The following is a 22013-nucleotide window of genomic DNA, read 5'->3' on the forward strand; positions in this document are numbered from 1 at the left end:
GCCTCTGCAGAGCATTGCACCCTCCATTGATACTACAGGGAAAGAATTGTGTAGGCAGGGCCACAACACAGTTATTATTCATTGAATATACGCAGTGGGTCCTTTTGGTGTAAAAAAAGGGAAAAGAAATCTATTTGTCCTGCCTCTGTCCGTCCTAAGGGCTGTGGACACGTGTGAGCTGCGTGTACAACGTTAAAAAATCTGACGCACCCAGCTACGGTTTACTGCTGGCTTCGCCATTTGCTTTCCTTAATTGGGAAAAAAATACCTGCTCTGCCAGAGTTAATAACTCTGCTACCCTCAAGTTCTGTGACACATTAGCAGGGCCACAGCACAGTTATTAAACTTCTCATGTTCATTGAATATACGCAGTGGGTCCTTTTGGTGTAAAAAAAGGGAAAAGAAATCTATTTGTCCTGCCTCTGTCGGTCCTAAGGGCTGTGGACACGTGTGAGCTGCGTGTACAACGTTAAAAAATCAGACGCACCCAGCTACGTTTTACTCCTGGCTTCGCCATTTGCTTTCCTTAATTGGGAAAACAATACCTGCTCTGCCAGAGTTAATAACTCTGCTACCCTCAAGTTCTGTGACACATTAGCAGGGCCACAGCACAGTTATTAAACTTCTCATGTTCATTGAATATACGCAGTGGGTCCTTTTGGTGTAAAAAAAGGGAAAAGAAATCTATTTGTCCTGCCTCTGTCGGTCCTAAGGGCTGTGGACACGTGTGAGCTGCGTGTACAACGTTAAAAAATCAGACGCACCCAGCTACGGTTTACTGCTGGCTTCGCCATTTGCTTTCCTTAATTGGGAAAAAAATACCTGCTCTGCCAGAGTTAATAACTCTGCTACCCTCAAACTCTGTGACACATTAGCAGGGCCACAGCACAGTTATTAAACTTCTCATGTTCATTGAATATACGCAGTGGGTCCTTTTGGTGTAAAAAAAGGGAAAAGAAATCTATTTGTCCTGCCTCTGTCCGTCCTAAGGGCTGTGGACACGTGTGAGCTGCGTGTACAACGTTACAAAATCAGACGCACCCAGCTACGGTTTACTGCTGGCTTCGCCATTTGCTTTCCTTAATTGGGAAAAAAATACCTGCTCTGCCAGAGTTAATAACTCTGCTACCCTCAAGTTCTGTGACACATTAGCAGGGCCACAGCACAGTTATTAAACTTCTCATGTTCATTGAATATACGCAGTGGGTCCTTTTGGTGTAAAAAAAGGGAAAAGAAATCTATTTGTCCTGCCTCTGTCGGTCCTAAGGGCTGTGGACACGTGTGAGCTGCGTGTACAACGTTAAAAAATCAGACGCACCCAGCTACGGTTTACTGCTGGCTTCGCCATTTGCTTTCCTTAATTGGGAAAAAAATACCTGCTCTGCCAGAGTTAATAACTCTGCTACCCTCAAACTCTGTGACACATTAGCAGGGCCACAGCACAGTTATTAAACTTCTCATGTTCATTGAATATACGCAGTGGGTCCTTTTGGTGTAAAAAAAGGGAAAAGAAATCTATTTGTCCTGCCTCTGTCCGTCCTAAGGGCTGTGGACACGTGTGAGCTGCGTGTACAACGTTACAAAATCAGACGCACCCAGCTACGGTTTACTGCTGGCTTCGCCATTTGCTTTCCTTAATTGGGAAAAAAATACCTGCTCTGCCAGAGTTAATAACTCTGCTACCCTCAAGTTCTGTGACACATTAGCAGGGCCACAGCACAGTTATTAAACTTCTCATGTTCATTGAATATACGCAGTGGGTCCTTTTGGTGTAAAAAAAGGGAAAGGAAATCTATTTGTCCTGCCTCTGTCGGTCCTAAGGGCTGTGGACACGTGTGAGCTGCGTGTACAACGTTAAAAAATCAGACGCACCCAGCTACGGTTTACTGCTGGCTTCGCCATTTGCTTTCCTTAATTGGGAAAAAAATACCTGCTCTGCCAGAGTTAATAACTCTGCTACCCTCAAGTTCTGTGACACATTAGCAGGGCCACAGCACAGTTATTAAACTTCTCATGTTCATTGAATATACGCAGTGGGTCCTTTTGGTGTAAAAAAAGGGAAAAGAAATCCATTTGTCCTGCCTCAGTCGGTCATAAGGGCTGTGGACACGTATGAGCTGCGTGTACAACGTTAAAAAATCAGAAGCACCCAGCTACGGTTTACTGCTGGCTTCGCCATTTGCTTTCCTTAATTGGGAAAAAAATACCTGCTCTGCCAGAGTTAATAACTCTGCTACCCTCAAACTCTGTGACACATTAGCAGGGCCACAGCACAGTTATTAAACTTCTCATGTTCATTGAATATACGCAGTGGGTCCTTTTGGTGTAAAAAAAGGGAAAAGAAATCTATTTGTCCTGCCTCTGTCCGTCCTAAGGGCTGTGGACACGTGTGAGCTGCGTGTACAACGTTACAAAATCAGACGCACCCAGCTACGGTTTACTGCTGGCTTCGCCATTTGCTTTCCTTAATTGGGAAAAAAATACCTGCTCTGCCAGAGTTAATAACTCTGCTACCCTCAAGTTCTGTGACACATTAGCAGGGCCACAGCACAGTTATTAAACTTCTCATGTTCATTGAATATACGCAGTGGGTCCTTTTGGTGTAAAAAAAGGGAAAAGAAATCTATTTGTCCTGCCTCTGTCGGTCCTAAGGGCTGTGGACACGTGTGAGCTGCGTGTACAACGTTAAAAAATCAGACGCACCCAGCTACGGTTTACTGCTGGCTTCGCCATTTGCTTTCCTTAATTGGGAAAAAAATACCTGCTCTGCCAGAGTTAATAACTCTGCTACCCTCAAACTCTGTGACACATTAGCAGGGCCACAGCACAGTTATTAAACTTCTCATGTTCATTGAATATACGCAGTGGGTCCTTTTGGTGTAAAAAAAGGGAAAAGAAATCTATTTGTCCTGCCTCTGTCCGTCCTAAGGGCTGTGGACACGTGTGAGCTGCGTGTACAACGTTACAAAATCAGACGCACCCAGCTACGGTTTACTGCTGGCTTCGCCATTTGCTTTCCTTAATTGGGAAAAAAATACCTGCTCTGCCAGAGTTAATAACTCTGCTACCCTCAAGTTCTGTGACACATTAGCAGGGCCACAGCACAGTTATTAAACTTAGATTATTCATTCACTAGAGGCAGTGGGGCATTTCGTTTTCAAAAAAGGGAAAAAATTATTTTTGGCCTGCAGTCTTGCGCCAATTTATTTCCTGCCTGTGAAATCAAATCACTGGTAATACAGCATGCTGAGGGGTAGGGGTAGGCCTAGAGGACGTGGACGCGGCCGAGGACGCGGAGGGCCAAGTCAGGGTGTGGGCACAGGCCGAACTCCTGTTCTAGGTGTATCGCAGCCGTCTGCTGCGCGATTAGTAGACAGGCACGTTTCTAGCGTCCCGACAGTCATCGCACAATTCATGGGTCCACGCGGGAGACGGTTATTAGAAAATGAGCAGTGTGAGCAGGTCCTGTCGTGGATGGCAGAAAGTGCTTCGAGCAACCTATCGTCCACCCACAGTTCTGCGCCGTCCACTGCTGCAAATCCGAATCCTCTGTCTGCTGCTCCTCCTTCCTCCCAGCCTCCTCACTCCACTACAATGACACATGCTCAGGAGCAGGAACACTCCCAGGAACTGTTCTCGGGCCCCTGCTCAGATTGGGCAGCAGTGGTTCCTCTCCCACCAGAGGAGTTTATCGTCACTGATGCCCAACCATTCGAAAGTTCCCGGGGTCCGGGGGAAGAGGCTGGGGACTTCCGCCAACTGTCTCAAGAACTTTCTGTGTGTGAGGAGGACGATGACGATGAGACACAGTTGTCTTGCAGTGAGGTAGTAGTAAGGGCAGTAAGTCCGAGGGAGCAGCGCACAGAGAATTCGGAGGAAGAGCAGCAGGACGATGAGGTGACTGACCCCACCTGGTGTGCAACGCCTACACAGGACAGGTCTTCAGAGGGGGAGGCACGGGCAGCAGCAGGGCAGGTTGCAAGAGGCAGTGCGGTGGCCAGGGGTAGAGGCAGGGCCAGACCGAATAATCCACCAACTGTTTCCCAAAGCGCCCCCTCGCGCCATGCCACCCTGCAGAGGCCGAGGTGCTCTAAGGTTTGGCAGTTTTTCACAGAGACGCCTGACGACCGACGAACAGTGGTGTGCAACCTTTGTCGCGCAAAGCTCAGCCGTGGAGCCAACACCAACAGCCTCACCACCACCAGCATGCGCAGACATATGATGGCCAAGCACCCCACAAGGTGGGACGAAGGCCGTTCACCGCCTCCGGTTTGCACCCCTGCCTCTCCCCCTGTGCCCCAACCTGCCACTGAGATCCAACCCCCCTCTCAGGACACGGGCACTACCGCCTCATGGCCTGCACCCACACCCTCACCTCCGCTGTCCTCGGCCCCATCCACCAGTGTAGTTCAGCGCACCGTCCAGCCGTCGCTTGCGCAACTGTTGGAGCGCAAGCGCAAGTACGCCGCCACGCACCCGCACGCTCAAACGTTAACCGTCCGCATAGCAAAATTCATCAGCCTTGAGATGCTGCCGTATAGGGTTGTGGAAACGGAGTCCTTCAAAAGTATCATGGAGGCGGGGGCCCCGCGCTACTCAGTTCCCAGTCGCCACTACTTTTCCCGATGTGCCGTCCCAGCCCTGCACGACCACGTCTCCCGCAACATTGTACGCGCCCTCACCAACGCGGTTAGTGGCAAGGTCCACCTAACAACGGACACGTGGACAAGCACAGGCGGGCAGGGCCACTACATCTCCCTGACGGCACATTGGGTGAATTTAGTGGAGGCTGGGACAGAGTCAGAGCCTGGGACCGCTCACGTCCTACCCACCCCCAGAATTGCGGGCCACAGCTCGGTGGTGGTATCTGCGGAGGTGTATGCTTCCTCCACTAAAGCACCCTCCTCCTCCTCCTCCTCCGCAACCTCTGTCTCGCAATCAAGATGTGTTAGCAGCAGCATGTCGCCAGCAGTCGGTGTCGCGCGGTGTGTCAGCACAGCGGTGGGCAAGCATCAGCAGGCCGTGCTGAAACTACTCAGCTTAGGAGATAAGAGGCACACGGCCCACGAACTGCTGCAGGGTCTGACACAGCAGACCGACCGCTGGCTTGCGCCGCTGAGCCTCCAACCGGGCATGGTCATGTGTGACAACGGCCGTAACCTGGTGGCGGCTCTGCAGCCTCACGCACGTGCCATGCCTGGCCCACTTCTTTAATTTGGTGGTTCAGCGCTTTCTGAAAAGCTACCCACGCTTGTCAGACCTGCTCGTAAAGGCGCGCCGGCTCTGCGTACATTTCCGCAAGTCCCACACGGACGCTGCCACCCTGCGCACCCTGCAACATCGCTTTAAGCTGCCAGTGCACCGACTGCTGTGCGACGTGCCCACACGGTGGAACTCTACGCTCCACATGTTGGCCAGGCTCTATGAACAGCGTAGAGCTATAGTCGAATACCAACTCCAACATGGGCGGCGCAGTGGGAGTCAGCCTCCTCAATTCTTTTCAGAAGAGTGGGCCTGGTTGGCAGACATCTGCCATGTCCTTGGTAATTTTGAGGAGTCTACCCAGGTGGTGAGCGGCGATGCTGCAATCATTAGCGTCACCATTCCTCTGCTATGCATCTTGAGAAATTCCCTGCAAACCATAAAGGCAGCTGCTTTGCGCTCGGAAACGGGGGCGGTGGAAGACAGTATGCCGCTGGATAGTCAGGGCACCCTCCTGTCTATTTCTCAGCGCGTACAGGAGGAGGAGGAGGAGCATGAGGAGGATGAGGAGGAGGGGGAAGAGACAGCTTGGCCCGCTGCTGACGGTACACCGGCTGATTGCCTGTCATCCTTTCAGCGTGTATGGCCTGAGGAGGAGGAGGAGGATCCTGAAAGTGATCTTCCTAGTGAAGACAGCCATGTGTTGCGTACAGGTACCCTGGCACACATGGCTGACTTCATGTTAGGATGCCTTTCTCGTGACCCTCGCGTTGCACGCATTCTGGCCACAACGGATTACTGGGTGTACACACTGCTCAACCCACGCTATAAGGAGAACCTGCCCACTCTCATTCCCGAAGAGGAAAGGGGTTCGAGAGTGTTGCTATACCACAGGACCCTTGCGGACAAGCTGATGGTAAAATTCCCAGCCGACAGCGCTAGTGGCAGAAGGCGCAGTACCGAGGGCAAAGTAGCAGGGGAGGTGCGTAGATCGAGCAGCATGTACATCCCAGGCAGTGCAACAGTCTTTAAGTGCCTGGACAGCTTTATGGCTCCCCACCAAGACTGTGTCACCGCTCCCCAGTCAAGGCTGAGTCGGCGGGAGCACTGTAAAAGGATGGTGAGGGAGTACGTAGCGGATCGCACGACTGTCCTCCGTGACGCCTCTGCCACCTACAACTACTGGGTGTCGAAGCTGGACACGTGGCCTGAACTAGCGCTGTATGCCCTGGAGGTGCTTGCTTGTCCTGCGGCTAGTGTCTTGTCGGAGAGGGTGTTTAGTGCGGCTGGGGGAATCATCACAGATAAGCGTACCTGCTTGTCAACCGACAGTGCCGACAGGCTAACACTCATCAAGATGAACAAAGCCTGGATTTCCCCAGACTTCTCTTCTCCGCCAGCGGACAGGAAGGATACATAAGCAATACGTAGGCTGCACCCGCGGATGGAAGCTACGTTCTCTCTCACCATCCAAAACGGGGACATTTCTGCTTCATCAATCTGTGTCTAATATTCCTCCTCCTCCTCCTGCTCCTCCTCCTGAAACCTCACGTAATCACGCTGAACGGGCAATTTTTCTTAGGGCCACAAGGCTCACTCAAATAATTTTTCTGAACAATTTTTAAAAGTTTCAATGCGCTTAAAAGCGTTGGAACTTTAACTTGAACCAATTTTTCGTTACACTGGGCTGCCTCCAGGCCTAGTTACCACTTAAGCCACATTAACCAAAGCGATTAATGGGTTTCACCTGCCCTCTTGGCTGGCCATGGCCAATTTTTCTGATGTACATTTGTACTGTTGATACAGCAATTTTTGTGGGCCCTCGCCTACAGTGTAATCAAATTAATTTTTAGCCCACCTGCATTACAGCTGACGTTACCTCAGCTGTGTTGGGCAATGCAATGGGATATAGTTATGTACCGCCGGTGGCTTCCTGGCACCCACCCAGGCAGTGGGTCCACAGGGAATTATAAATGCATCTGTTTCCACTTGTACAGAACCCCAGTCAGACTGGGGCATGCAGTGTGGCCCGAAGCCCACCTGTATTGCGCACGACATTACTACCTCAGCTGTGTTGGGCAATGCAATGGGATATTTTTATGTACCGCCGGTGGGTTCCAGGGAGCCACCCATGCTGTAGGTGCACACGGAGTGTAACCTACATGTGTCCACTTGTAAAGAACCCCAGTCTGACTGGGGCATGCAGTGTGGGCCGAAGCCCACCTGTATTACGCACGACATTACTACCTCAGCTGTGTTGGGCAATGCAATGGGATATTTTTATGTACCGCCGGTGGCTTCCTGGCACCCACCCATGCTGTGGGTCCACAGAGAATTATAAATGCATCTGAAAGCACATCTAAAGAACCCCAGTCAGACTGGGGCATGCAGTGTGGGCCGAAGCCCACCTGCATTAAGCACGACATTACTACCTCAGCTGTGTTGGGCAATGCAATGGGATATTTTTATGTACCGCCGGTGGGTTTCAGGGAGCCACCCATGCTGTCGGTCCACAGGGACTTCACAATAGGGGGTTGTACCTGCCTGTGTCTATGAATTAAAAAGCCCGGTCTGACTGGGGCATGCAGACACCTTGACAGAATGAATAGTGTGTGGCACATAGGTTCCCCATTGCTATGCCCACGTGTGCAGCTCCTGATGGCGGTGGCACAGGATTCTATTTCTCATTGCTTCTGTACAGCATTGTGGGCTATCGCCCGGCCCCTTTTAAAGAGGGTCGCTGCCTAGCCGTGCCAACCCTCTGCAGTGTGTGCCTGCGGTTCCTCCTCATGGCAGACGCACTTATAAATAGACATGAGTGTGGCGTGGCATGAGGGCAGCTGAAGGCTGCGCAGGGACAACTTGGTGTGCGCTGTGGACACTGGGTCGTGCGGGGGGGTTGGGCAGCATGTAACCCAGGAGAAGTGGCAGCGGAGTGTCATGCAGGCAGTGATTGTGCTTTGTTGGAGGTAGTGTGGTGCTTAGCTAAGGTATGCCATGCTAATGAGGGCTTTTCAGAAGTAAAAGTTGTTGGGAGGGGGGGGGGGGGCCACTCTTGCCGGTATTGTGGCTTAATAGTGGGACCTGTGAACTTGAGATGCAGCCCAACATGTAGCCCCTCGCCTGCCCTATCTGTTGCTGTGTCGTTCCCATCACTTTCTTGAATTGCCCAGATTTTCACACATGAAAACCTTAGTGAGCATCGGCGAAATACAAAAATGCTCGGGTCGCCCATTGACTTCAATGGGGTTCGTTATTCGAAACGAACCCTCGAACATCGCGGGAAGTTCGTTTCGAATAACGAACACCCGAGCATTTTGGTGCTCGCTCATCTCTAATCTTAATGCAAGTCATTGCAAAGATATTGAAAAGGCAAATAAACTGTGGCACAGAGTTTTCTTAGGCTGTATTTACATGGGCGAGTGCAATGTAAGTCAGTGAAAATCTCTTGCAATATTTATGTCTCGGACTAAGGGTCCAAGAGGAAAATCACTCAATTCCATGAACCCATTGAGATAAATCGGTTCTTTTCTTGTGAGAGTTCCATCCATATCGCAATCAGGTGCAACTCGCGTGGGAATATCACGTTACATGTCAAGTTGAACTTGACATTACATTTGTAACAGAGATTAAGCACTCAGATGCAGTACCTGTGGTGGTTCCAATGAAATGAATGGAGTGCTGGTACAGAAGTGTAATCATTACTCCATTTATTCAGGGATGCTTAAGCACCCCCTTTCCCTCCCAGTTTCCTGATCAGCAGGGAGTCCCAACAGTCATACTCCCAATGATCAGCTAGCTGTCCAAAATCCTGTTGATGGTGCATAACTTACTTACAAAGCACAACCCCTTAAGTAGTCTTGTCACTATGGGTCATTTTACACCAGGCAACTGTTGGGCGCTTCAGTGCACAACAGTAATCCCAAGGATGGTCGTGCCTGTGCTTTCACACAGGAGGGAGAATCGCTCACTGCATGGAGGTGGAGCACCAGAGATCTCTTCTGGCCACCCGCCTCCATTCAGAGTAAACAGGCAGTCATTTATAGAATTAACTACTGCCTGTTTACACAAGCCAATTATTGTCAGGTTTTTATGCCTGCATAAAATTAACAATTGATAAATGTTTAAGTCATCGTCCGCCATTCAATCGATGACAATGTTTTTTGCAATAAATTTCGTTCAGATGTGCACAACCCAATGATTAGGCTCTGTACTTCACTTTTTCCGTGTATGATGGTGATGTGATGACTAGTATTGTTCTTTAGGCAACTGGAAAACTGTACAATGCATAGCACCAAATGGTACAGTTATTTGTGGCTCACATGAGAATACCCAGGGTATAATCAAAAACACTGATCCAGTGCTATATCTTAATACTGGTTTCTTATATTGAAATAACAATAGCGGACTTTAATATGAAGTCCTGGATGTACTACACGATGGTATGGCACACAGGACCCTGGGAGCCACGGAACATGGATTTCAATTTTGTGTTGTGGCCCCCGTAAGAGATAGAGAGTAAAAGGCAATGGCAAAGTTGAAGAGTAGGAGATGAGAAGAAGAAATCCACTTTCCGTGTCTCTCTAAGTCCTGTGGGACCACTGCTGTGACTGAAGTTAAGAAAGCATACTGGAAGTGTCCTCCTTCTGCTATAATATAAGCATGAAACTTCATTGTTCACTCCAGGGATTGTTAATGCAGATCGGTACCTGAATCTCCTGCAGATGATGGTGGATGACTCCCTGGATGATCTACTCCCATCATAGCAGAAGGAGGCAACTTTCCAGTACGCTTTCCCTACTTCAGTCATAGCAGGGGTCCCACGGGACAATTGGGTTTTATTCTCTCTCTCTCTCTCTCTCTCTCTCTCACAGGTGCCACAGCACAAAATTGAAATCCATGTTCCAGAGCCCTTAGGGGCCCGGGCACCATACCATTTTGTAGAGCATCCATGATTTTATATTCAAGTACCCTATTGTTATTTCAATATAGGACACCAGTATTGATCACTGGATGTCTTGTTGACTGCATCCTTTATAGTAGCAGTGTTAACAGAAGGTACTGCACAAGGCACCATCCAACATTAAAGCAGGTTATAACAATTTAAACAAATACATAAATCAAATAAGAAAATACAACAAATAAACAGCAGCGAGGCTTCTTTTTCAAGGAAAGCAAAGTTGGCCGAAAAGTATTTGCAAAAGGCTCAGCAAATGTTAACTTTGAAACAGCTCACGAGTAAATTAAAGTTGCAAAGAATCCAATAAATCATTAGGAAGCTGAAGTGCAGGATTCCAGCTCGATACATCTTCCTGGGCTTTCCAATAACATCGTTACAAATCGTACTTCCCCCAAGCAATGCGATTTTTTATATTACAGTGCCAAGGAGCTGGAGGAGAAGAAGCGCAGTCCCCAAAGGATAACCATATCTTTACTTATTTATGTTTCATTTCTTCATGCTAGGTTTTAAAGCTGGAGTTCTTTTAATCTTCCATGTGATGACTAATTTAAAGAATGTACATTTCACTCATACTAGAACGTTAATTGTAAAGTTTAAATTAGTATCCAGCTACACTGCGGTATTTCATTAGAGACTCTGTAACATCTCGCCTGCTTATGAAAAATAGATAGGTATCAGTCTACGTATTAGTGGCCGCTGTCTTCCCGCATAATGGCAAGAATATTACAGCTGCTTCCAATTATTCCAGAAAGACATTAGAAGCCATAGTGATGTTCTCCAGCCAGACAAGGCCAGAAGCCATATATGAAGAATCCGGATATTCTTTGGTATGGCACGCCTTGTGTAGACAGCAATTGCTTAATACATACCTATAATATAAATTCCTTCCGCACCTCCTGAAGCACTCTGATAGGATTAGTATGTCAGCAGATATTGGCTTTTTAATGACAGACCATGTCTTCTGCTACGTGGACAGAATAGAGAATCTAAATTTGTGAATGTATTCCACTAAAGGTGCCCATACACCTTTCAACAACTGTCGGCCAAATGCTGTTTTCCTTGGATTCCCTATCCATATGAACGCTTGGCTCGGGCAAGCATTTGTGTGTTTAGGGAGTTAAGTCATAGCCAGACAGCTCTGGTGGAGGCGAATCTACTGAGGAACAAAAGGATTGCATATTGAATATTCAGCCACCCCTCACATTAGTGATGAGCGAGTTTTTGAAAAGTTCAATTCAGCCAGTTTGCCGAACTTTTGCAAAAAGTTCAGTTCAGTTCAAATTAGTTTAAACTGGAAGTTCAATAAAACCCCATTGAACTGGTGTATAACACTGTCTGGGAGTCATAAAAGCCCTGTATAATACTCTGAGAATGTTATACAGGGCTTTTATGGCTCTTAAACAGTGTTTTACACCAGTGTTGAGGACTAGTATTGTGTAAACCGAACCAGTAGAACTCTGTTTCAGGTAGAATTTTGCTAAAGGCTCGGTTTAGGTTCATGCTAAACCATCCTGAAACATGGTTCAAATAGTTTGTGTCATGTTTGTCATGGACTGCTGACAAAGCCATAGGGTGATTTGGTACCAGAGCAGTCAGGACAGGTGTGTACACTTGCTTATAAGGTGGCAAGACACAGGAGTAGACAGGACCAAGGGGTAATTATCAGAACGGGGCACTCTGAACTCCTCTTACAGAACCCACCAAAAAGCAGAGCACCCATCCTGAAAGGGATGACCCCACTACTTACACGTGACCAGATCCAAAGTTAGAGTTGAACCAGAGTAAAGAAACGGGGGACAAACCATAACTGACAAAAGACAAGGATACACAGAATACAAAACAAATAGGAACACAGCCGACCCCCTCAGTATAAGAAGGTGTGCGAGTGGCTACCTCATTAGTGTCCTGCACATATGTAATATGCTCCCTCATTTAGCATTCTGGCTGTCTGCATGTTGGGGGTTAAGTGGTGTATATGCATGCCCTCTTGTATCAGTATATCAATAAGTACTTTGCTGCTCTCTGTGACTTTTTTGTCTGTTTGATATTTCCCTTTCCTACCTTATAACTAATGTTAGTGTAGGGACCCATACTAAATGAGGACCTATAACGTGGATTGTGGGCTCACGTATTTTGGCCAAATACCACTCATCTATCAGTATTTATCAGTAACATGCAGTGCAGCTTTGAATGCTGGGGACCTCAGGGTGGCTGTGTAGTCAACCTGTGAGCTGCTAGGCAACCTGCTGGATTCAAATATGGCATCACTAATAGGTTGTAAGCCTGCATGGTGCACTATATGTCTCATGTGGTCTGACAACCTATATCTACTTTTAAATGTAGTAACAAGCACTAAGCAGCCTACCCCATCAATATAAGGATAGTAATAATAATAATCTTTATTTGTCTAGCGCCAACTTATTCCGCAGTGCGTAGGAGGGAGGGTTTGTGAGTGGCTGCTCATCAGTGTCCTTCACATGGGTAATTTGCATGTTGAGGGATATGTGGTGTATATGCCTGCCCTTTTGTATCGGTATATCAGTAAGTATATGGCTGCTCTCTGTGATTTTTTTTGTCAGCTTGAAAGGATGAATCAACATCATGCTATTTTCCTTCATTTCAAGATTAGTAGGTTACTACACCTGAGAAGAATAATAGCAGCATTCCTTAGAAGTCAGGAAGGATTTTTTTTCCCTTAAATGGGGAAAATTGGCTTCTACCTCAATGTTTTTTTTTCCTTCCTCTGAATCAATATTGGGGGTAATAGGCTGAACTGGATGGACATATGTTTTTTTTCAGTCTTACATACTATGTTAGATGTCCACTAAATCTACACAATAAGGAGGAACAAATAGAGGTTTATGGAAATAATAGGGAATTCAGGGGGACAGATTTTTCCAAATGTGGCCCTGCCCAGAAGACAACAAACAGTTCTCCCTATTAACCCTTTCCAATCCACTGTCTGACCTGTAAAGACATTATGATTTAAGGCTGTACAACTCAGATAATGGTAGACATTAGAGATGAGCAAGCACCAAAATGCTCGGGTGCTCGTTACTCGGGACGAACTTTTCGCGATGCTCGAGGGTTCGTTTCGAATAACGAACCCCATTGAAGTCAATGGGCGACCAGAGCATTTTTGTATTTCGCCGATGCTCGCTAAGGTTTTCATGTGTGAAAATCTGGGCAATTCAAGAAAGTGATGGGAACGACACAGCAACGGATAGGGCAGGCGAGGGGCTATGTGTTGGGCTGCATCTCAAGTTCACAGGTCCCACTATTAAGCCACAATAGCGGCAAGAGTGGGGCCCCCCCCTCCCAAAAACTTTTACTTCTGAAAAGCCCTCATTAGCATGGCATACCTTTGCTAAGCACCACACTAGCTACAACAAAGCACAATCACTGCCTGGATGACACTCCGCTGCCACTTCTCCTGGGTTACATGCTGCCCCCCCCCCCCCCCCCCCTGCACGACGCAGTGTCCACAGCGCACAACAAACTGTCCCTGCGCAGCCTTCAGCTGCCCTCATGCCACACCACCCTCATGTCTATTTATAAGTGCGTCTGCCATGAGGAGGAACCGCAGGCACACACTGCAGAGGGGTTGGCACGGCTAGGCAGCGACCCTCTTTAAAAGTGGTGGGGCGATAGCCCACAATGCTGTACAGAAGCAATGAGAAATATAATCCTGTGCCACCGTCATCAGGAGCTGCACACGTGGGCATAGCAATGGGGAACCTATGTGCCACACACTATTCATTCTGTCAAGGTGTCTCTGCATGCCCCAGTCAGACCGGTAATATGTACCTTAACAGTAACCGCGTTGGTGGTAATGTGGTGGTGACTGCGGACCTAGTAGCGCGGTTTTATTTTGTTGGTTTTCGGAATGTGGCCCGGATTAAGTGGGCCGTGGCGGGGGGATGTTTTTGAGGCACTACGTGTCCTCTCCACGTGTCCGTGGTTATATGCACCTTAACAGTAACCGCGTTGGTGGTAATGTGGTGGTGACTGCGGACCTAGTAGCACGGTTTTATTTTGTTGGTTTTCGGAATGTGGCCAGGATTAAGTGGGCCGTGGTGGGGGGATGGTGGGGGGGCTCTCTTGTAGTGTCGGTAAAGGTGAAATTCTTGGACTGCCACCAGACGAACCAATGCAAAGGCATTTGCCAAGAATGTTTTCCCTGTTGGAGGAGGAGGGGGATGTTTTTGAGGCACTACGTGTCCTCTCCACGTGTCCGTGGTTATATGCACCTTAACAGTAACCGCGTTGGTGGGAAATGGCCTCGCCGCCATCATGTCTTTGGGAAGCCTCTGTTTCCACACCCCAGAGACATACCATTAGCAGCGGTATAGGCAGAGCCCATAATTCGTAACATTTCAGCCGTAGCATTAGGACAGGCCCCACTAACATATCACTAGCAGCATTATAGGAGGAGCGCAGTCTTCGTTCCATGTCAGCAATAGTAGCACTCAAGACAGGCCCCAGTAACAATTCCGAAGCAGCAGTATAGCGGGAGCGCAGTCTTCGTTCCATGTCAGTAATAGTAGCACTCAAGACAGGCCCCAGTAACAATTCCGAAGCAGCAGTATAGCGGGAGCGCAGTCTTTGTTCCATGTCAGCAATAGTAGCACTCAAGACAGGCCCCAGTAACAATTCCGAAGCAGCAGTATAGCAGGAGCGCAGTCTTCGTTCCATGTCAGTAATAGTAGCACTCAAGACAGGCCCCAGTAACAATTCCGAAGCAGCAGTATAGCGGGAGCGCAGTCTTCGTTCCATGTCAGCAATAGTAGCACTCAAGACAGGCCCCAGTAACAATTCCGAAGCAGCAGTATAGTGGGAGCGCAGTCTTCGTTCCATGTCAGTAATAGTAGCACTCAAGACAGGCCCCAGTAACAATTCCGAAGCAGCAGTATAGTGGGAGCGCAGTCTTAGTTCCATTTCAGTAGCTGCAGTATAGCCAAGGCCCAAGTTACATTTATGTAGCTAAAGTGTAGGCCAACCCCACACACACTTCTGTACCATGAGTGCAGGCGAAGAACATACAAATTGCTATGATTACACTGTAGGTGAGGGCCCCAAAAAATTGGTGTACCAACAGTACTAATGTACCTCAGTAAAAATTGGCCATGCCCAACCAAGATGGCAGGTGAAACCCATTAATCGCTTTGGTTAATGTGGCTTAAGTGGTAACTAGGCCTGGAGGCAGCCCAGTTTAACGAAAAATTGGTTCAAGTTAAAGTTTCAACGCTTTTAAGAGCATTGAAACATATAAAAATTGTTTAGAAAAATTAGATGAGTGAGCCTTGTGGCCCTAAGAAAAATTGCCCGTTCAGCGTGATTACGTGAGGTTTCAGGAGGAGGAGCAGGAGGAGGAGGAGGAGGAGGAATATTAGACACAGATTGATGAAGCAGAAATGTCCCCGTTTTGGATGGTGAGAGAGAACGTAGCTTCCATCCGCAGGTGCAGCCTATGTATTGCTTACGTATCGCTGCTGTCCGCTGGTGGAGAAGAGAAGTCTGGGGAAATCCAGGCTTTGTTCATCTTGATGAGTGTTAGCCTGTCGGCACTGTCGGTTGACAGGCGGGTACGCTTATCTGTGATGATTCCCCCAGCCGCACTAAACACCCTCTCCGACAAGACGCTAGCCGCAGGACAAGCAAGCACCTCCAGGGCATACAGCGCTAGTTCAGGCCACGTGTCCAGCTTCGACACCCAGTAGTTGTAGGTGGCAGAGGCGTCACGGAGGATGGTCGTGCGATCCGCTACGTACTCCCTCACCATCCTTTTACAGTGCTCCCGCCGACTCAGCCTTGACTGGGGAGCGGTGACACAGTCTTGGTGGGGAGCCATAAAGCTGGCCAGGCCCTTAAAGACTGTTGCACTGCCTGGGCTGTACATGCTGCTCGATCTCCGCACCTCCCCTGCTACCTGGCCCTCGGAACTGCGCCTTCTGCCACTAGCGCTGTCGGATGGGAATTTTACCATCAGCTTGTCCGCCAGGGTCCTGTGGTATAGCAACACTCTCGAACCCCTTTCCTCTTCGGGAATGAGACTGGGAAGGTTCTCCTTATAGCGTGGGTCGAGCAGTGTGTACACCCAGTAATCCGTAGTGGCCAGAATGCGTGCAACGCGAGGGTCACGAGAAAGGCATCCTAACATGAAGTCAGCCATGTGTGCCAGGGTACCCGTACGCAACACATGGCTGTCTTCACTAGGAAGATCACTTTCAGGATCCTCCTCCTCCTCCTCCTCCTCCTCAGGCCATACACGCTGAAAGGATGACAGGCAAGCAGCAGGGGCACCGTCAGCAGTGGTCCAAGCTGTCTCTTCCCCCTCCTCCTCATCCTCCTCATGCTCCTCCTCCTCCTCCTCCTGAATGCGCTGAGATATAGACAGGAGGGTGCTCTGACTATCCAGCGACATACTGTCTTCCCCCGCCTCCGTTTCCGAGCGCAAAGCGGCTGCCTTTATGGTTTGCAGGGAACTTCTCAAGATGCATAGCAGAGGAATGGTGACGCTAATGATTGCAGCATCGCCGCTCACCACCTGGGTAGACTGCTCAAAGTTTCCAAGGACCTGGCAGATGTCTGCCAACCAGGCCCACTCTTCTGAAAATAATTGAGGAGGCTGACTCCCACTGCGCCGCCCATGTTGGAGTTGGTATTCCACGATAGCTCTACGCTGCTCATAGAGCCTGGCCAACATGTGGAGCGTAGAGTTCCACCATGTGGGCACGTCGCACAGCAGTCGGTGCACTGGCAGATTAAAGCGATGTTGCAGGGTGCGCAGGGTGGCAGCGTCCGTGTGGGACTTGCGGAAATGTGCGCAGAGCCGGCGCACCTTTACGAGCAGGTCTGACAAGCGTGGGTAGCTTTTCAGAAAGCGCTGAACCACCAAATTAAAGACGTGGGCCAGGCATGGCACGTGCGTGAGGCTGCCGAGCTGCAGAGCCGCCACCAGATTACGGCCGTTCTCACACACGACCATGCCCGGTTGGAGGCTCAGTGGCGCAAGCCAGCGGTCGGTCTGCTCTGTCAGACCCTGCAGCAGTTCGTGGGCCGTGTGCCTCCTATCTCCTAAGCTGAGTAGTTTCAGCACGGCCTGCTGACGCTTGCCCACCGCTGTGCTGCCACGCTGCGCGACACCGACTGCTGGCGACGTCCTGCTGCTGCTGACACATCTAGATTGCGAGACAGAGGTTGAGGAGGAGGAGGAGGAGGAGGGTGCTCTAGTGGAGGAAGCATACACCGCCGAACATACCACCACCTAGCTGTGGCCCGCAATTCTGGGGGTGGGTAGGACGTGAGCGGTCCCAGGCTCTGACTCTGTCCCAGCCTCCACTAAATTCACCCAATGTGCCGTCAGGGAGATGTAGTGGCCCTGCCCGCCTGTGCTTGTCCACGTGTCCGTAGTTAAGTGGACCTTGCCACTAACCGCATTGGTGAGGGCGCGTACAATGTTGCGGGAGACGTGGTCGTGCAGGGCTGGGAAGGCACATCGGGAAAAGTAGTGGCGACTGGGAACTGAGTAGCGCGGGGCCGCCGCCGCCATCATAGCTTTGAAAGCCTCCGTTTCCACAACCCTATACGGCAGCATCTCAAGGCTGATAAATTTGGCTATGTGGACGGTTAACGATTGAGCGTGCGGGTGCGTGGCGGCGTACTTGCGCTTGCGCTCCAACACTTGCGCTAGCGACGGCTGGACTGTGCGATGCGAGACATTGGTGGATGGGGCCGAGGACAGCGGAGGTGAGGGTGTGGGTGCAGGCCATGAGACGGTAGTGCCTGTGTCCTGAGAGGGGGGTTGTATCTCAGTGGCAGGTTGGGGCACAGGGGGAGAGGCAGCGGTGCAAACCGGAGGCGGTGAACGGCCTTCGTCCCACCTTGTGGGGTGCTTCGCCATCATATGTCTGCGCATGCTGGTGGTGGTGAGGCTGTTGGTGGTGGCTCCCCGGCTGATCTTGGTGCGACAAAGGTTGCACACCACTGTTCGTCGGTCGTCAGGCGTCTCTGTGAAAAACTGCCAGACCTTAGAGCACCTCGGCCTCTGCAGGGTGGCATGGCGCGAGGGTGCGCTTTGGGAAACAGTTGGTGGATTATTCGGTCTGGCCCTGCCTCTACCCCTGGCCACCGCACTGCCTCTTGCAACCTGCCCTGCTGCTGCCCGTGCCTCCCCCTCTGAAGACCTGTCCTGTGTAGGCGTTGCACACCAGGTGGGGTCAGTCACCTCATCGTCCTGCTGCTCTTCCTCCGAATCCTCTGTGCGCTCCTCCCTCGGACTTACTGCCCTTACTACTACCTCACTGCAAGACAACTGTGTCTCATCGTCATCGTCCTCCTCACCCACAGAAAGTTCTTGAGACAGTTGGCGGAAGTCCCCAGCCTCATCCCCCGGACCCCGGGAACTTTCCAATGGTTGTGCATCAGTGACGATAAACTCCTCTGGTGGGAGAGGAACCACTGCTGCCCAATCTGAGCAGGGGCCCGAGAACAGTTCCTGGGAGTCTTCCCGCTCCTGAGCATGTGTCATTGTAGTGGAGTGAGGAGGCTGGGAGGAAGGAGGAGCAGCAGACAGAGGATTCGGATTTGCAGCAGTGGACGGCGCAGAACTGTGGCTGGACGATAGGTTGCTCGAAGCACTTTCTGCCATTCAGGACAGGACCTGCTCACACTGCTCATTTTCTAATAAAGGTCTCCCGCGTGGACCCATTAATTGGGCGATGAATGTGGGGACGCCAGAAACGTGCCTCTCTCCTAATCGCGCAGCAGTCGGCTGCGACACACCTGGATCAGGAGCTCGGCCTGTGCCCACACCCTCACTTGGCCCTCCGCGTCCTCGGCAGCGTCCACGTCCTCTAGGCCTACCCCTACCCCTCAGCATGCTGTATTACCAGTGATTTGATTTCACAGGCAGGAAATTAATTGGCGCAAGCCTGCAGGCCAAATATAATTTTTTAACTTCTTTTAAAAAGGAAAGGCCCACTGCCTCTAGTGAATAAATAATAAGTTTAATAACTGTGTTGCGGCCCTGCAAAAGTGTCACAGAACTTTACTGTTGCAGAGTTATTAACTGTGGCAGAGCAGGTATTTCCCAGGCAGGAAAGAAATTGGCGCAAGGCTGCACTCAACCGTAGCTGGTTGCGTCTGATTTTTTTACGTTCTCCACGCAGCACACACGTACCCAGAGCCCTGACGGCTGTCAGAGGCAGGGCAAATATACTTTTTTCCCTTTTGTTTAAAAGGAAAGGCCCACTGCCTCTAGTGAATGAATAATAAGTTTAATAACTGTGTTGCGGCCCTGCAAAAGTGTCACAGAACTTTACTGTTGCAGAGTTATTAACTGTGGCAGAGCAGGTATTTCCCAGGCAGGAAAGAAATTGGCGCAAGGCTGCACTCAACCGTAGCTGGTTGCGTCTGATTTTTTTACGTTCTCCACGCAGCACACACGTACACAGAGCCCTTAGGACTGACAGAGGCAGGGCAAATATACTTTTTTTCCCTTTTGTTTAAAAGGAAAGGCCCACTGTGCCTATTCAATGACTAATAACTGTGTTGTGGCCCTGCCTACACAATTCTGTGCCTGTAGTATCAATGCAGGGTGCAATGCTCTGCACCGCCGATTTTGAGAAAAAAAAAAAAAAGCAACACAGCTAACAGCAGCCTGCACAGTACTCCACACAGTTAAATGTGGCCCTAAAAGGACCGTTGAGGTTCTTGAAGGCTACACTCACTCCTAACACTCTCCCTGCCTAAGCACCACTTCTGTCCCTAATGCCGGGTGCAATGCTCTGCAGAGGCGATTTTGAGAAAGAAAAAAAATTTCTCCACTGCTAACAGCAGCCTGCACACACGTAGATGTGGCCCTAAGAAGGACCGTTGGGGTTCTTGAAGCCTACACTCACTACAAACACTCTCCCTACAGCAACTCCAATAGAACAGCACTGTCCCTCAGCTAACTCACAAGGCATCTGAGGCGAGCCGCGGGAGGGGCCGACTTTTATACTCGGGTGACATCTGATCCCCCCAGCCACTCACAGCAGGGGGGTGGTATAGGGCTTGAACGTCCCAGGGGGAAGTTGGAATGCCTTCCCTGTCTTTCAATTGGCCAGAAAAGCGCGCTAACGTCTCAGAGAGGAAACTGAAAGTAACCGGAACACCGCGTGGTGCTCGTTACGAGTAACGAGCATCCCGAACACCCTAATATTCGCACGAATATCAAGCTCGGACGAGTACGTTCGCTCATCTCTAGTAGACATCCGTCGAGGTTCTCTTACTGTATATTGCCAGCCTCTCTGCTGTTGGAGCCTATCCAACATGTCACCTCATGCAGTACTGGCTTTAGCCAGCATATAGCGCCGTTGTATAATGGCAGAAAAAGAGTAAGCCCCCTAGGAAAACGAGGATACAAATTGGACTGGAAAGGGTTAAGGCATATGAATATTATAAAGAAAGGAGGGTTTCTTCCTCTTAGGGCCTGCTTTATGAGCTTGAGTGGAAAGACTCTGGCTTTTTTTCATATAAAACAACTTGTTTACGGACAGTGCACCGCACATTCACTTATTTTATATTATAAGTCCTGTGCAAATCATACAGCTCCAATTTGTTAGCAATTACTGTTCACATTCTGGCAAGTTGTCATGTAAATTGGTCCTGGAAACACTTTAGTAGAAGTCAAGTGTTCTTAACAAACTAACACGGTCCATTCATGGTGATATCTGCTTATTCAGCACAATGTCTGCTTACGCTGGATACTGTATCCGAATATTGCTACTAGGTAGAGATGAACAAACTGAACCCAAAGAACTTGAATTTTGATCAAACTTTGCTAATATTTAGGTTTAGCAGGAACCCAAAACTCGGGCGGTTAGTTTCTATCAGACAAGAAGCTGATAAAACCCCTTAAAACTAGTATTGAACACTGAAAGCATGATGGTCCTTCAATGGATGTAGCTCAGTTAGCACTAGGTCCTGATCTGACAATAGACAACATCTGCAGAGAACAAGTGTAATTTGCGTGCATGTGTGCCTGCCGAAATACTGTGAATATTTGCGCAGGCACCGCTAGTTCATATGGGTGGGGGAATCACCCCATCCTGATTTAAATGCCTATTAAGCCAAATAAGCTCCTGGTGTTCACAAGTATGCGCAATGTTTTGCGCGTTCTCGCACATACGTATGTACGCATTTTCCTCATCCCATAGACCTCTATGGGCCTCTTTGGTACACAAATGCATACAAAATAGAGCAAGTCCTATTTTTTTGTGCCCACGAGAACCATGGGCCAAACAAAAAAAAAGAAATAAGAATGAATCCATTGAAAGCGGCTCTATTCTTCATGTTTTGCGCGCAGGATTTTTCTGCATGCAACAAGCTACTAAAATACGCTCATCTGAAAGGACTCTAACTCTATGGATTCTTAGGGGACAGAAGGGATTTTTGCACATTTAGGTCTCTTTCACACGTAATGCATTCTTCCGCTGACCGCATTGCAGACGAAAGTTGCAAGAATAGGAAAAAAACGCGGTCAAGTTGAGGCTAAAATTAGCCTTTTCTCGTCCATTGACACAGTTGGGTTGGGCGTATATATGTTGCAGCACAGGAATTCCCTCAGTCGGTATACATCCTTGTAATTACTTCTAATGCGTACATAGAGACAACTTTAATGTTTTCACAGTGCTGGATGCAGGCTAACTCCCCCCCCCCCTTCCCTTTTTGTTTGGCTCCCATAGAAGTCTATGGGAGTGCCATCGTATATCGGCCAAAAGGCAGGGCGCGTATAAAAATCAGCCACCATATTCGGTCACCGATGTCCTATTATTTCTAGCGCAACGCTTTTACGTGGCAAAAAATG

General features: G+C 49.3%; 1 protein-coding gene across 1 annotated transcript in view; it reads right to left on the reverse strand.

Annotated features, from left to right (window-relative positions):
* KCNJ3 (potassium inwardly rectifying channel subfamily J member 3) overlaps window positions 1–22013 on the reverse strand; it is a 272522-nt gene that overhangs the window by 179938 nt on the left and 70571 nt on the right. The gene's annotated exons all lie outside the window — the stretch shown is intronic.

This window comes from Eleutherodactylus coqui, chromosome 8 (genome assembly GCF_035609145.1).
Source record: "Eleutherodactylus coqui strain aEleCoq1 chromosome 8, aEleCoq1.hap1, whole genome shotgun sequence".
NCBI lineage: Eukaryota > Metazoa > Chordata > Amphibia > Anura > Eleutherodactylidae > Eleutherodactylus > Eleutherodactylus coqui.